Here is a 12,115-nt window from a genome sequence, read left to right on the forward strand (position 1 = left end):
CTTAAGCCCAGAGAGCCTAAAGCCAATGACTTAGTGTGGAACTTTCTTCCATTCTGTGTACATTCTTTTTTTTTTTTTTTTAAGATTTTATTTGCCAGAGAGAGAGAGTACACACAAGCAGGCAGAGAGGCAGGCTCCCTGCCGAGCAAGGAGCCCGATGCGGGACTCGATCCCAGGACGCTGGGATCGTGACCTGAGCCAAAGGCAGAGGCTTAACCAACTGAGCCACTCAGGCGTCCCATTCTGTATACCTTCTGACCAGCAGCTCCGACGAGACTTGGGCTGTGCTTTGGGGGAAACTCCGAATCAGGCTGCTGGGACATACTGACCCCCACATCGGCCAGGCCCTCAGCACGTGCCCACCTCCGCACCTGGCTTCGTCCTCACAATGGCCTGGACCTGTGTCTGTCACTCCTTCAACTGTACAAGGGAGGGGATGGAAGACCCTCGCAGGCTTGCAGTCACAGAGCCCACGAAGGTCAGAAGATGTCATTCGGAGAGAGACCGGAGAGACTGCTCACGGATGCCGGGGGCCAACCTGTGTCTTCAGCTTGCCCCATTTGCTCTGTTGGCTGCTGACAATGGCCCCCAAAGCCGGAGCCTCACCGTGGCCATATTCTTAGGCTCACGGACTCTCTGGGTCCAGAATTTGGCAGGGCACAGCAGGAAACATCTCGTCTCTGCTCCACCGAGTCTGGGGCCTCGCAGGGGGGCAGGAGGGTCGGCCGACCGCTCCCTGCTGTGGGCTGAGACCCCTCCAGGCAGCTGCTCCAAACCGGGTGGTCCCCAGAGGGAGCGCCGAAGGGAGCCAGCAGAAGGGTGGGGCTGCTCCAGCCTTAGACCACCCCCTAGCCTGGGAGGTAGGGGAGCAAGATGCTGCCCCCTGACAGGGCCTGGCAAAGTTCTAGAAGAAACGCCATCGAGCTCCCGCTGATCGCTGGCTCTAGGCCCTACTCTCTGGGTTCCACAACGGGAAGGACAATCTCTCGAATGCCGAGGGACACTTGGAACGGCGGTTTTGCTTCTCAGGGCCTTGTCGGACCACGGGCCCTTTATGTTGTCAGACCCACTGTCCTCCCGCTCTAGCCGGCCCTGCAGGCTGGCCTAGACGGACGCATGCAGACTCCCCATGCACTGACAGTGGATTCAGCTGGTGGAAGGGGCTGGCAAGAGGCCCGAGGCTTGGGACCCTTGCTCCCCTCCCCCCGACACACACACACCCTTTGGCTACCTCCCCTGCAAACTCCCTCCCTGCCCCTTTCCTCAGGTCTGCCTAGACATGTCCCTTTGTCACATGCTCCCCAGTGACCCAGACCGAGAGTGCGGTCTGCTTCCTCGGCACGGGGACCTTGTCCGGTACGGGAACTGTAGTGGGAGAGGAGACGTCCACTCTGAGAGGGTGCCCCCCACCCCGGGCTCCCACTGTCCACAGCCCACAGCCGGCCCACAGCCCTCCGCTCGGTGGCTGGCCCTGGAGGCCTCCTCCAGAGAAATCCTGCTGTGAGGTCACTGCCCGGGGTGGGGACAGGGCTGAGCGTTTTAACTCCAGAAAGACCAGGCCTGGGTAGGGGAGCGGGCGCCAACTCCGACAGCTGAATAAACAGCCACGGGCATGTTTGCAGCCTGGCCGTCCCCCATGCTGGAGGCCACTCGAGGCCAAGAGCAGGGCGGTGTCCCATGGACGGGGAAGCCACCCACCCCTCCGCGTCCCAGCTCCGGGTCCCACGGCAGGCCCTGGCACGGGCGGCAGGAAAAAGGGACGGACAGATGGAGGGACAGGCTGTTGGGGCCATATGAGGGCCAGAGTTGGGGTGCAGCCCGAGCCAGGCAGGGACTTGGTGGGAGGTGGACAGAGCTGGGATTGGGACGGTGGGGCAGGAGGCACCCAGGCCTCCCATCCGGGCGAGGCCAGGCCCGGTGGTGACGTCACCCAGCCTGTCCTCTTCCCTCACATCCCTAGAGTCCAGGGACCCCACTTCCAGGCCAGGGGCTACGTCATGAAAATGCTTTCTGGAGGGGGCCTGGCCCTCCCCTTAAGGAGATTCATTTCGATTTAACCCCCAAATAACAACTTCTCCGCTTTCCTAATTGCAGCCAGCTGTGCCGGGCCGCCGGGCGTCATGGCGGCTTCCCTCCCACCTCGGTACCCCCGGCCTGGACCCGAGAAGGGAGACCCGGGGACATGGGGGTGATGAGAGCCGGATGCCTCCCATCTGCACCAGGCCCCAAAGGGGCAAAGCTCCCCTCGACTAGGCCCGTGGGGGCGTCGTGGCCTTCTGTGGAGGGGACAAATGGATGGCCTGACCGGCCACTGTCCCTAGGGCCACTCTCGGTGCAAGGTCAGACTCCTAGAGGCTGTCGGCCCAGGAGTGACGTCTCCCTGTGCCCCTAGCCTCCTACACCCCCACCCAATCCTTCCGAGACCCCACTCTCCTCTTCGGGGCCGCTTGGTCTCCCCAGCCTCCTGACAGGCCCCAGGTTCCCAGGAATGAGTCCCTCTCTCCTGCCCCGGGCTACCCCCGGCCGCAAGAACGCCCAGAGCTGGGCCACGTCTTTCTCCTCCCCAGATCCCGCGAGCACTGTCATCACCTCTCTAGGGCACAGAGAGGTTGCGTGAGCTGCCCAGCGACACACAGCCAGATAGGCAGGTGCTGCGCAGGGTCCAGCGGCTGAAGGGCCTGGCGTCTGGCCCCGCCCTGGGTGTGTCTGCAGCACAGCCTTCTTGGGCCTGCTTCCCTCTATTGACTTGAAGGCCGAGGTGACAGGCAGCAAGACCGATTCCCCTGGGTCCCCTGTGTGCACGCCCTCCTTCCACATCAGAGCATCCGATCCGGGTCTTGACCCCAGGGAGCCACCGCACACTTCCCGAGCATCTGTGCATTCAGAGGCCCGTCTGAATGTGGGGGCTGAGGGCACCTAAAATGACAAGGGAAGTGGTAGTAAGACTGGCTGCCTGGCTGGGCCCTCTGGCCCTGACCTCCGAGCCTGAGTGTCCCCAGGACAGCCTGGGCAGGAGCCGGATATTTGGTCCCTGCCCCTGCCCCCTGCCCCTGCCCCTGTCCCCGACCAGGACCAGGCTAAGCCTCCCACCAGCCAGTCTTGCCACTCCCATTCCTGTCTCCTTCCTGGTGGGAAATTCAGAGAGACGTGGAGGGGCTTGGGAGAGGCTCACCTGTCCTCCACCTGCCCTGTCCCCCTGGGGACTCAGTGGCACACATGTGGGGCGGGTCATCAGACCTGTAGATGCTGGCCCCGGTCCCACTCCGACTTCGTGTCAGGTCTGTCCTAGACCTAGTCAAATCCTCCCTCTATGTGGGCCTCGGTTTCCCTACCAGCGAAATTTGACACTTGGGTTCAGTTGAAGGATGGCCCCGTCCTCTAAAACCTTGCAGCTCTGCTGGACCTCCGGCGTGTCCCCAGCCTGGTGCCAGCACCATGCCCACTGCAACGGGTACCCAGACTGGGCGCCAGGGACGGTGGTGAAGTCTGGCTGAAGGGGCCTGAGGGTGCTTCATGAATACCGGGGAGGTAGAGGGTGTCCGACGTCAGAGGCCAGGGGGCATTCACGGGCGCAAGCCCCTAGAGACGGGATCCAAGGGCACATCCTAGCCACGGAGCAATCAGCCTCCCACCGCCACCCCGAGGACACCGCTGGAAGCACATGTGCCCAGATGCATTCACAGGACTCCCTCCAGGTACCCTCGGGCGGGCGGCTAGACCCCACGGAGCCTGACTGCCTGTCCTGTGAGGCCTCGGTGACCAGCACGGCCTCCGGTCAGGGGCCGGCACATGCTGGGCACTCGCCGAGTGCAGGGCCTGGGCCTGGAGGCTAAAGCAGACGGTGGTTCTGGGGGCTCCTGGGGTGAGTGTGGCCCTTGGCTCCCCTCTGCCCCGGGGCTGAGGGTCTCAGGATAGCGACACCACCTCATCCCCACCCCTGCCCCTGGGGCCCAAATGCACACCTTCCTGTCCCCATGAGCCGAGCCCTTCTCTTCTCCAGGTGGGTGACCCCCGCCCCCGCAGAATAGGGAGGGTCAGCGCCCTCATCGAGCCCCAGGTGGCTGCTGACTGGGGTGGGGCGCCTTTCCCATTGAGGTGGGACTGCAAACATCACCGGCCACCAGCTGAATCATCTCCCGCGGGGCCGCCCGTCTGGGCCACTGACCCTCTGGATCTCTATAACCTATCTGTAAAGGGTCCTCACGACAATGCCCCGCCTGTGGGGGGAGGAGAAGCTCCAATAGAACAAAGCTCTCAGCCAGGGTGCCTAGTGGGTGCCTTGTGGGTACCTCTGGGTCTGTGGGTGCCCCCCGCCCCATAGGTGTCGCCAGGCTAGAGGGGCCCATATTTGTGGGTTGGGGTTTGGGGATTGGGCTTCCATGTGCCCATATGGCCACCAGAGGACAGCAGAGGGGTGCAGTTCTGCTCCGGGAGCGGGAGTCGGGCCCTCCCCAGCCCTGCTTTGTGCAAGGAAAGCAGCAGGGAGACGGAGGAGGCCCAGCAGGGTCACTCTGGGCCAGCAGAGGAGTCTGGGCTCGGATCCTGGCCCAGCCACTAACTCCCTCACCACTCAGGCCCGCCTGGCCCTCCCCGGCGCACCCAGTGCTGCTCTGTGGTCCCTGGGTCCCTTCCAATGCGGAAATTCGAAGCAAGGCCAGGAGAGAGGCTTCCCCCACACAGCTGCAGCCCTAGGCCGACAGACCTGGGGGGCTTCTGGCATCCAGCTGAGGCCCCCTCTCCGACCCCAGCCCCCAGGCACCTCCAGTCTGCAGATGGGGAAATTGAGGCCCAGCCAGGAGCAGGGGCTTGGCCCCCATCACTCAACAAATCCGAGCAGACACAGTATAGGCTGGGCCTATAGACACCCGGGCCTGCCCGCTCCCCCTGCACACCACCAGTGTCCCAAATTCCACCCAGGGCTGGGGTCCTGCTGGGCCCAGCCTGAGAGAAGGGACTTCCCCCTGGCTCCCAGGTCCCAGTAAGGGCCCCACGAGGCCCCTGTGGCCGTTTTGGTTCTTAGGGTCCCTTCCTCCACCTGGGAGGGTGGGGGCTGAGAGGCCATCTGGGCCCGTGGCCCCAGCCACCCCGTATGGAGCCTGGCAGCAAGAGGGGAGCTACAGGGCAAGGAGGTGAGTCACCCCTCGGGACCCTCCCGGCTCAGTGCCCACACCCCTCCACCCCAGTGTCCCCGGCCAGGAGCCCCGGGAAGGGGAGCTGGAGCCTGCCTTGCACGGGGCCCAGAGAGGCCCTGCGGGGACACCGGGTGGACGGCCTCGGCAGCCTTCCGCACACGCCGGCCCTGCGTTTGCTCTCGGTCAGGCACCAGGAGCCGTGCAGCCTCGCGCTCTCTGCTCCATGGCCAGAACAGACTCTGTTCCAGGAAATGCAGCCCCGCAGGGCAGTGCGGGCCCAGCGAGCAGTTCCCAGCCCTGATCCAGGAGCAGGGGTCCTCCCTCGCCCCCGAGGGGCGCGTGCTTTCCTGCTCTGGGGCTGGGCCGAGCGCGCCCCCTCTGGGCCTCTGGGTCCCCACGGGGTGGTGACACAGTTGCAGGGTGGGGACTCTCAGGGTTGGTGGGAGGCTGCAGGCCGAGGCTGGGGCTCCGGGGGGCCGAGGCCAGGAGATGAGTCAATGTCTGGGGTCTCCCAGCTGCCTGGGAAGGAGGCCGCCAAGCGCTCGGCCCAGAGCCCCGCTCCCCCCTCCCCCAACCTGGCTCCCTCGGTCCCCCCGGAGGCAGCCGCAGGCCGGGCAGGGCAAGGAGGCCACGGGCCGCCATTTTCCAGCCGAGCTGGGGCCTGGCCAGCAGCATTTCCCAGTGGCCTCCTCCCGCGCTGCAAGCGGCATTACCTCATCAGGAAGCCACTCCGGAAAGGAGCTGCAAAGCCCCTGGGAGTGGGAGTGGAGAGGAGATTTCCAAGGGCCCTCCTGGCAACCTCGGGTGCCAGACGAGGGCAGGCGTCACGCCTCCGGGTGTCTGCCTGCCGAGCGACCGCTGCGAAGGCAGCTGGCTTTCGTCAACTTTTCGGGGTGACTGGGCCAGGCTGGAGCAGGCCGGCAGCGGGGCCCTGCCCTTGGCCGGCTGGCTACCAGGCGGGCCGAGGATCTATTTCAAGAGCCGGAAACGAACGGCTGGGCAGGAGAGGAAGGTCAGGTTCTAGCTCACTACGGAATCCCAGCCCTAGTGCCTCCTGGGCCTCAGTTTCCCCCACCCCAGTCCAGCATCCCCCTTCGTTCTTGCCCCCCTCCAACCCCACGGCCACAAGGAGCACTGGACATAAGTGGGCACGTGACCGTGCTCCCTGCGGCCTGCTGATATAAAGCAGAGGCCCGGCTGCAGGCAGCTGGCTCTGAATGGGCTTTTCTGGGCCATGTGGTCAGGGCTGAGAGGGGTGGGGAGCTGAGGGGGGAGCCAGGGTGCTGGGGAGAGAGGAGGAACTTCCCGCACTGCCTGGGGTGGCTCCTGAGGTTTGAGGGTCCACAGCCGGCAAAGGGAGCCCCCAACCCCGGGTCCCGGCCCTCTCACCCAGCTTAGATGCCAGAGAAACTTCTCAGCCTCAGTTTCTCATCTGTAAAACGGGGTGAACAGTGGCCACCCACCCGCCACAGGGGACGGTTGAAAGGACCCTTGAAACCATGTAAAACAGAATAGGAGGCACAGGCAGGCAGGCTCCTGTGGGAGGCCTGTGGGCAAGCACCAGCTCTGACCTTCACAAACTGTCAGGGCAGGCGGGGGGTGGGGGGGGTGGGGGGGGTGGGGGGCGGGGAGGGTAGATCCTCCCAGGACACGGGTCTGTCTGACGCACTTCCCGACTAAACAAACCCTTGTCCCAGAGTATGTGAAACTGTCCTCCAGCCACAACTGACTGCGCCCATGCCCAAGCTCACCATAGGTTTTGCCCACTCCCTGGGTCTAGGGAACTCCTACTCATCCTGCAAAACTCCAGGTGAGAAGCCCCCTCCTCTGAAATGTCCCACAAAGTTGCCGTGAGGAGCGGCACACACGTGTGACTACCTGGGCACAGTGCCGAGGAGATCGTGGCCGTCCTCGTGATTAGTTAGAAGGAGATCCAGAAAGAGCTACTGGGGCAGGAGTTTGCAGGAAGGTTTTCTGGCTTGGGATTTAAGCCCAGCCCCGGCGGATGGTAGAACTTCTCGAAGAGAGGAGAGGAGGACCCCGCAGGCTGGGACTAGGAAGTAGCGAGCGGCTTCTAAACATGGCGGCCAAGTCCTTGGTGCTCCTCCCACCAAAAGGTGGGGTCCTGCCCGAGCCTCCCGCATCTGGGAAGGCTTGTGACTTCTTCAGCCGACAGAGCGGCAGCGGGCTGCTGGGGGACTTCCAAGGCTGAGTCATAAAGGGCCGAATGGCTTGCATCCCAGAGCCCCAAGCCGCTGCGTAAGAGTGAAGTTCAAGTCCCCCCAGGCCTCCGGGCTGTGAGGAAGCCCCGATGCCCAGAGAGCCTGCGTGGAGGCCCACTGGCTGCCAGTTCCAGCCCACAGGTCCCCCTAGCCCCAGAACCAGACCCGTGGATGAAGAGGGACCCCACCGGCCACAGCCCCTCCCGCCCCAGCAACTCAGGGCGTCCCCAGGTGAGTCGGCCCCACTGGGCCTTTCAGGGTCCCTGACCCGCAGATTCCATAAGCAGAATAACATGGCCGTAGTTCTCTCTCGCTGTTCCGGAACCGTCTGTTACACGGCACTAGCTGACCAGACGAGGTGGCCCTCGGAGCCAGAAGCAAGACGGTCGGAGCCCAAAACTCAGTTGGTCCCAGGAACAGTCTCCCCAGACTCCCAAGGCATCCGCAGCCCGGCCCGATCCATAACCCGTCCCGGGGAAGTTTCCTCAAACAGGTGGATCCCGTCTAGCCACACCCCAGCCTGGTCACAGAGCCGTTCCCAAGTCACTCTCCAAACCCAGAAGAGGGTCTCCCCTTCTCAGAGCTCCCATGGGCCTTCATAGCTTGGATATTTCGTGGGCCAGAAGCTCTGGGGAGTTATCGACGCTCCGTGTCGTATGTCCCTTCCCCTATGCCTCAGTTTCCCCACCCATGGCATGGGGCCCTGGACTCATGATCTCTGTGGTGTCTCTGCCTGACTGGGGGCAGCTGTTGGCTTGTGTATCTCGTCCTCACATCCTCTTATCCACAGACTCTGCCTCCCAAGAAGGAGGGGCCCTACCCGGATCCCACATTTCATGCTCAGCACCCGGCACCGGGCCTCAGCCCAAAACGAGGATGCCACTGTTGCTGACTAAACAAATGAGTGGGTCGGCAAGTGAATCCTTCCTGGCTCGTTCATTCCAGCAGCGCGTCTCCACACCCACAACAGCTACCCTTACACAAGCAGCTCCAGGAGCTGGCTCTCTCACACGTGCTGTGTGCGGGGGAGTTCACCACCCTTCAAGGCAGCCCCTTTCTTCTTGGGGCAGCTCTGATTGGAGAGTCATTTCACTGAGCTGGCCTCCTTCCTGGGCCCCAGGGGCAAGTGGCTGGAGAAAGAGGGAGGGGGCCTGTGGCAGAGGAAGGAGCCCTTGGCAGCCTGGTCCTCAGAGTCTGTGTGTGAGGAGCACTGGACGGCTAGAAGTCTCTGGGCTCTCTTCGGCCCAGCTGTGGCCCTGGGTACGCCGAGAGCAGAGCTGGGGCGGGTGTCGTTTCCATGGTCTGTGTCGTTTCCATGGCTTCGGGGCCTCTGCCTGCCCAGCCTGGCCTGGGGAAAATGAGCCGGGCACTGAGCAAGCAGCCTGTGACTGCCAGGGACAAAGGCTGGGCTGTTTAGGCACTCCTGGCCGCCAGCTGGGCCTGCCTGGCGGTCCAGGAGCTTAGACTAGGCCAGCAGGGCTGAGCAGCCAGGCTCCCAGATGGTCCTTTGGGCCCCTGGGGAGCAGGCTGTGGCTGGGGGCATAGAGCAGGGAGGCGAGGGGGCTCGGGCTGGTGTGGGGGGCAGTTACCCAGCTCCCTCCCTGCCAAGCCTGCCAGCAGAAGCTCCTTGGATAAAGGAGTAGGATTCTCCCTCCGTCTCTGTCTCTGAGTGACATGCCAACAGACCAGGGCATCAGCTGCCACAGGCCGTGGGCCACACCTACCCTTCCTAGGGGGACCCCCAAAGACAGACCAAACACGGCCCGCGTGGGAAGTGTTTTCGCTGACTCCGTGGACAGAGGTCATCTCTGGCTGCAAGCCAGGCAAACACAAAGTGGGACCATGCTGGGGTCCCGAGGCAGCCCCCCCCACCTCCAGGGATGGGGGAGCGGGTGGACAAACACCCCTCAGCCGGGCACTGCGGCCTGGCTACCCTCAAAAGTGTCGGTGACACATTCTGTATTGTCTGGTCCCCTCTCTGCCACTTTCTCCACTCCCTCCGGGTGTCTCCTGGGGTCCCTCCCAAAGAAGCCGGGCTCACGTGAATCAGTGCCCCAGGGCCGGCTTCTGGGGAGACTCAGAGCAAGCCAGGAGCTCACAGACGGTCTCTGTGTGCATTTCAGTCCTGGGGGCCTCCTGGAGCCCAGAGACAGAGGAGGCGAGGGCTGCATCATCCCAGGAGCCGGGCTCTGGGGGCTGTGGGAGCCTCAGCAAGGAGGGGCGCTGAGGCCAGAAGGACCCGGAAGCCATAAGCCAAGAGATGCTGGGGTGCACTTACAGGAAAGCGGCTCAGAGCAAGGGGTCCACCCGAGAGCAGCTCGCAGGCCTATGGAAGCCCCTTACGCCCCTCCATCTGGGTTTGGGGGGTTCCCTGCAGCCCTCACCTGCACAGATCTCAGCCACTATGGCCGAGAAGGACTGCTGGGCTCAGCTCGGCCTGTGTGACCGCACAGGCTGCCAGAAGGCCACTCGGAGGCAGGCTTGTGGGAGGAGGATGTCAGAAACAGCCCAGGGAGCAGAAGGGGGGGGGGTAAGGATGCAGCCACAGACGGGGGCATGACGGCGCAGGGTCTCCAGAGCAAGGGCGGCCTCCAGAGCTGGCCTGAGTTGGCCGGCCTTAAACGCTAGCCTGCATCCATCACTGGGTGTGGCCGGCCCGGAGAGGCTCTGACCTTGAGCCACGCAGCTCAAGGCCAACCCTGAAGGGGCAAAGGCCCAGAGCTGCAGGTGCTGGAGGGAGCCCTGCTGTGGAGGAAGGGAAGGCGCAGAGCACCCACAGGCCGGCGCTGCCTTGGTGCCTCCCTCCTGTCCAGCTACCCTGGACATCCCGCCAACCCCGCACACTCAGCCTCCCCATGGCTGAGCTCTTCACCGCCCCAGGCTCCTGTGCCTGCTACTCCCGGTCTAGGAGTTCCACGGTGCCCACCAGGGGCTCGCCGCCTCTTCCCCTCCTCTCCATCGTCACCCTTACCTGTGGGCCTGAGTTCCCCAAACCTAGCCTCCACTCCCCAGCCCAAGCGACCTTTCCAAACCCTGTGACTGTCCCCAGCCACCTACATGGCCTATAGCCCTTGACCCTGCTTCCGGCTCACCTCCGCCTTTGTCACCTAAAACCCTGCCTTGCTCTTTCTCTGAGTCACCCCTTAGCTCACAGCTGACACCTTGGGAGCCCTTCCCTAGCCCTTGGCCCCAAATCAGGGCTCTCAGCATCTTACTGGCTTTGCTGCTCTAGGCAGGATAACTCCTGTGGGCTCTGGGACAGGGCCCTGTCTGTCTCCTCCGTGTGCCCAGCACAGGTCCAGGGGCACAGCAGGCCCTCAGTGAACACAGGGAAGGAGGAGGGAGGGAGGGAAGGAGAGACGGAGGAAGGGAGGGGAGAGAAGGATGGAAGGAAGGGAAGGAGGGAGAGGAGAGAAGAGAGGAAGGGAGGGAGGGAGGGGAGCAAAAGAAGAGAGGGAGGGAGAGAGGAAAAAGGGAGGAGGGAAGGAAGGAAGGAAGGAGAGAGGAAAGGAAGAAGGAAGGGAGGGAAGGAGGGAAGAAGAGAGGGAGGGGAGAGAAGAAGGAAGGGAAGGAGGGAGGGAGGGAGGAAGGAAGGACGGAAGGGAGGAAGGGAGAGAGGGAAAGAGGGGAAAGCTATAAAGGAGGGACTGACACCCGTGTGACTGCGGACAATTTGCATCACACTGAAGTTCCCTTTGGGGCCCCATGACCTTGGAGACCAAGGAACCAGCTCAGAAAATGTCTTTGAACTCTGGGAGGAAGAAAGAAGCCACCTTGGCTGAGGTCTGAGAGGCCCTTTGGAACCTTCCCAGGAAAGGGCTTTCAGGGGCGGGGCTGGGTGGCTCCAGGTTGCCTGGGATCCCTCAGGACCAGCCCCCCCCGCCCCCCCTCCACATCCCCAGTGGCAGCTGAGCTGAGTCAGGGCCTGAGTCAGCTTCTGCCTCCCACCTGCCACCCGATGGGCTACCAGCTAGGCCCCACCCCTGGCCCCCCAGCGCCCAGCCCTGCAGCACTGAGTGCCCGCAGCCTGCGCTGCTCCTCGGGCGGGGCTCTGTGTTGGAACGTGCATGGCTCTGAACGCAGAGGTCCTTGCAGCCACCTTCCCACGGTGCTGCCCCAACCTGTCAGATTGTCACACGGATAAGACCTCATCCCAGGTGCTGGCGGTGGGGGACTGTGGTGGTAAGAGGCGGTCCCTTGACCTGGGGCAAGGTGCTGCCTCACCCACCTGCTTTTCCAAGGCCTTCCCTCACCTTCCAGACACCCAACCCGCCATGCACACATCCACACCCTCCCCTCCACGTCCCCACCTGCCCATCCAGGCCCTGGCCCGTCCCCTCCGCCTCCTTGGCAGCCTCCTTCCAGCTCTGCCGCATCTCCCACCGCTCCCTTCCCTCCAGTGCCAGGCTCGCTCCAGTCCCTCCCTCCGCAGGGGAAAAACACCCGCTGGGCCACACCCACCTGCCTCCAGCCAGGGCCACATTTCCCGCCTTCCACCTCCAACCCCTTTGCATCCGCCAACAAGCCCATCGGCCACCCTCCACCAGAAGGCCCCCATCAGGGTCTGTGATGAGCTTTCTCTTGCCAAAGGGGAGGTGATCCAGCCAACACTCCTCCTTCTGGAAGCTTCTGTTCCTGGGCCTGGGCGCTCCTTCTCTGCGGGGTAGCTGGCAGGCCTCTTAGTTGGTCTGAACCACCCCCAGACTATAAGGACCGGAGCACACTGAGGTTTCCCACGTCCACATCTTCAGCTCTGCTGCA

The 12,115-nt window shown here is 63.6% G+C and overlaps 1 long non-coding RNA gene across 2 annotated transcripts; it reads right to left on the minus strand.

Moving 5' to 3' along the window:
• Positions 1-238: 238 nt before the first annotated feature.
• Positions 239-6,701, minus strand: LOC125107698 (uncharacterized). 2 transcript variants are annotated; one of them, XR_007129637.1, is made up of 2 exons: positions 6,522-6,701; positions 239-2,916 (listed from the first exon to the last, which is right to left on the minus strand). It is a non-coding gene; the product is annotated as an uncharacterized LOC125107698 (long non-coding RNA). The 2 variants fall into 2 exon arrangements; XR_007129636.1 differs by lacking the exon at positions 6,522-6,701 and adding an exon at positions 5,846-6,285.
• Positions 6,702-12,115: the final 5,414 nt, after the last annotated feature.

The sequence above is a fragment of the Lutra lutra genome, chromosome 8, assembly GCF_902655055.1.
Source record: "Lutra lutra chromosome 8, mLutLut1.2, whole genome shotgun sequence".
NCBI classification, from domain to species: domain Eukaryota; kingdom Metazoa; phylum Chordata; class Mammalia; order Carnivora; family Mustelidae; genus Lutra; species Lutra lutra.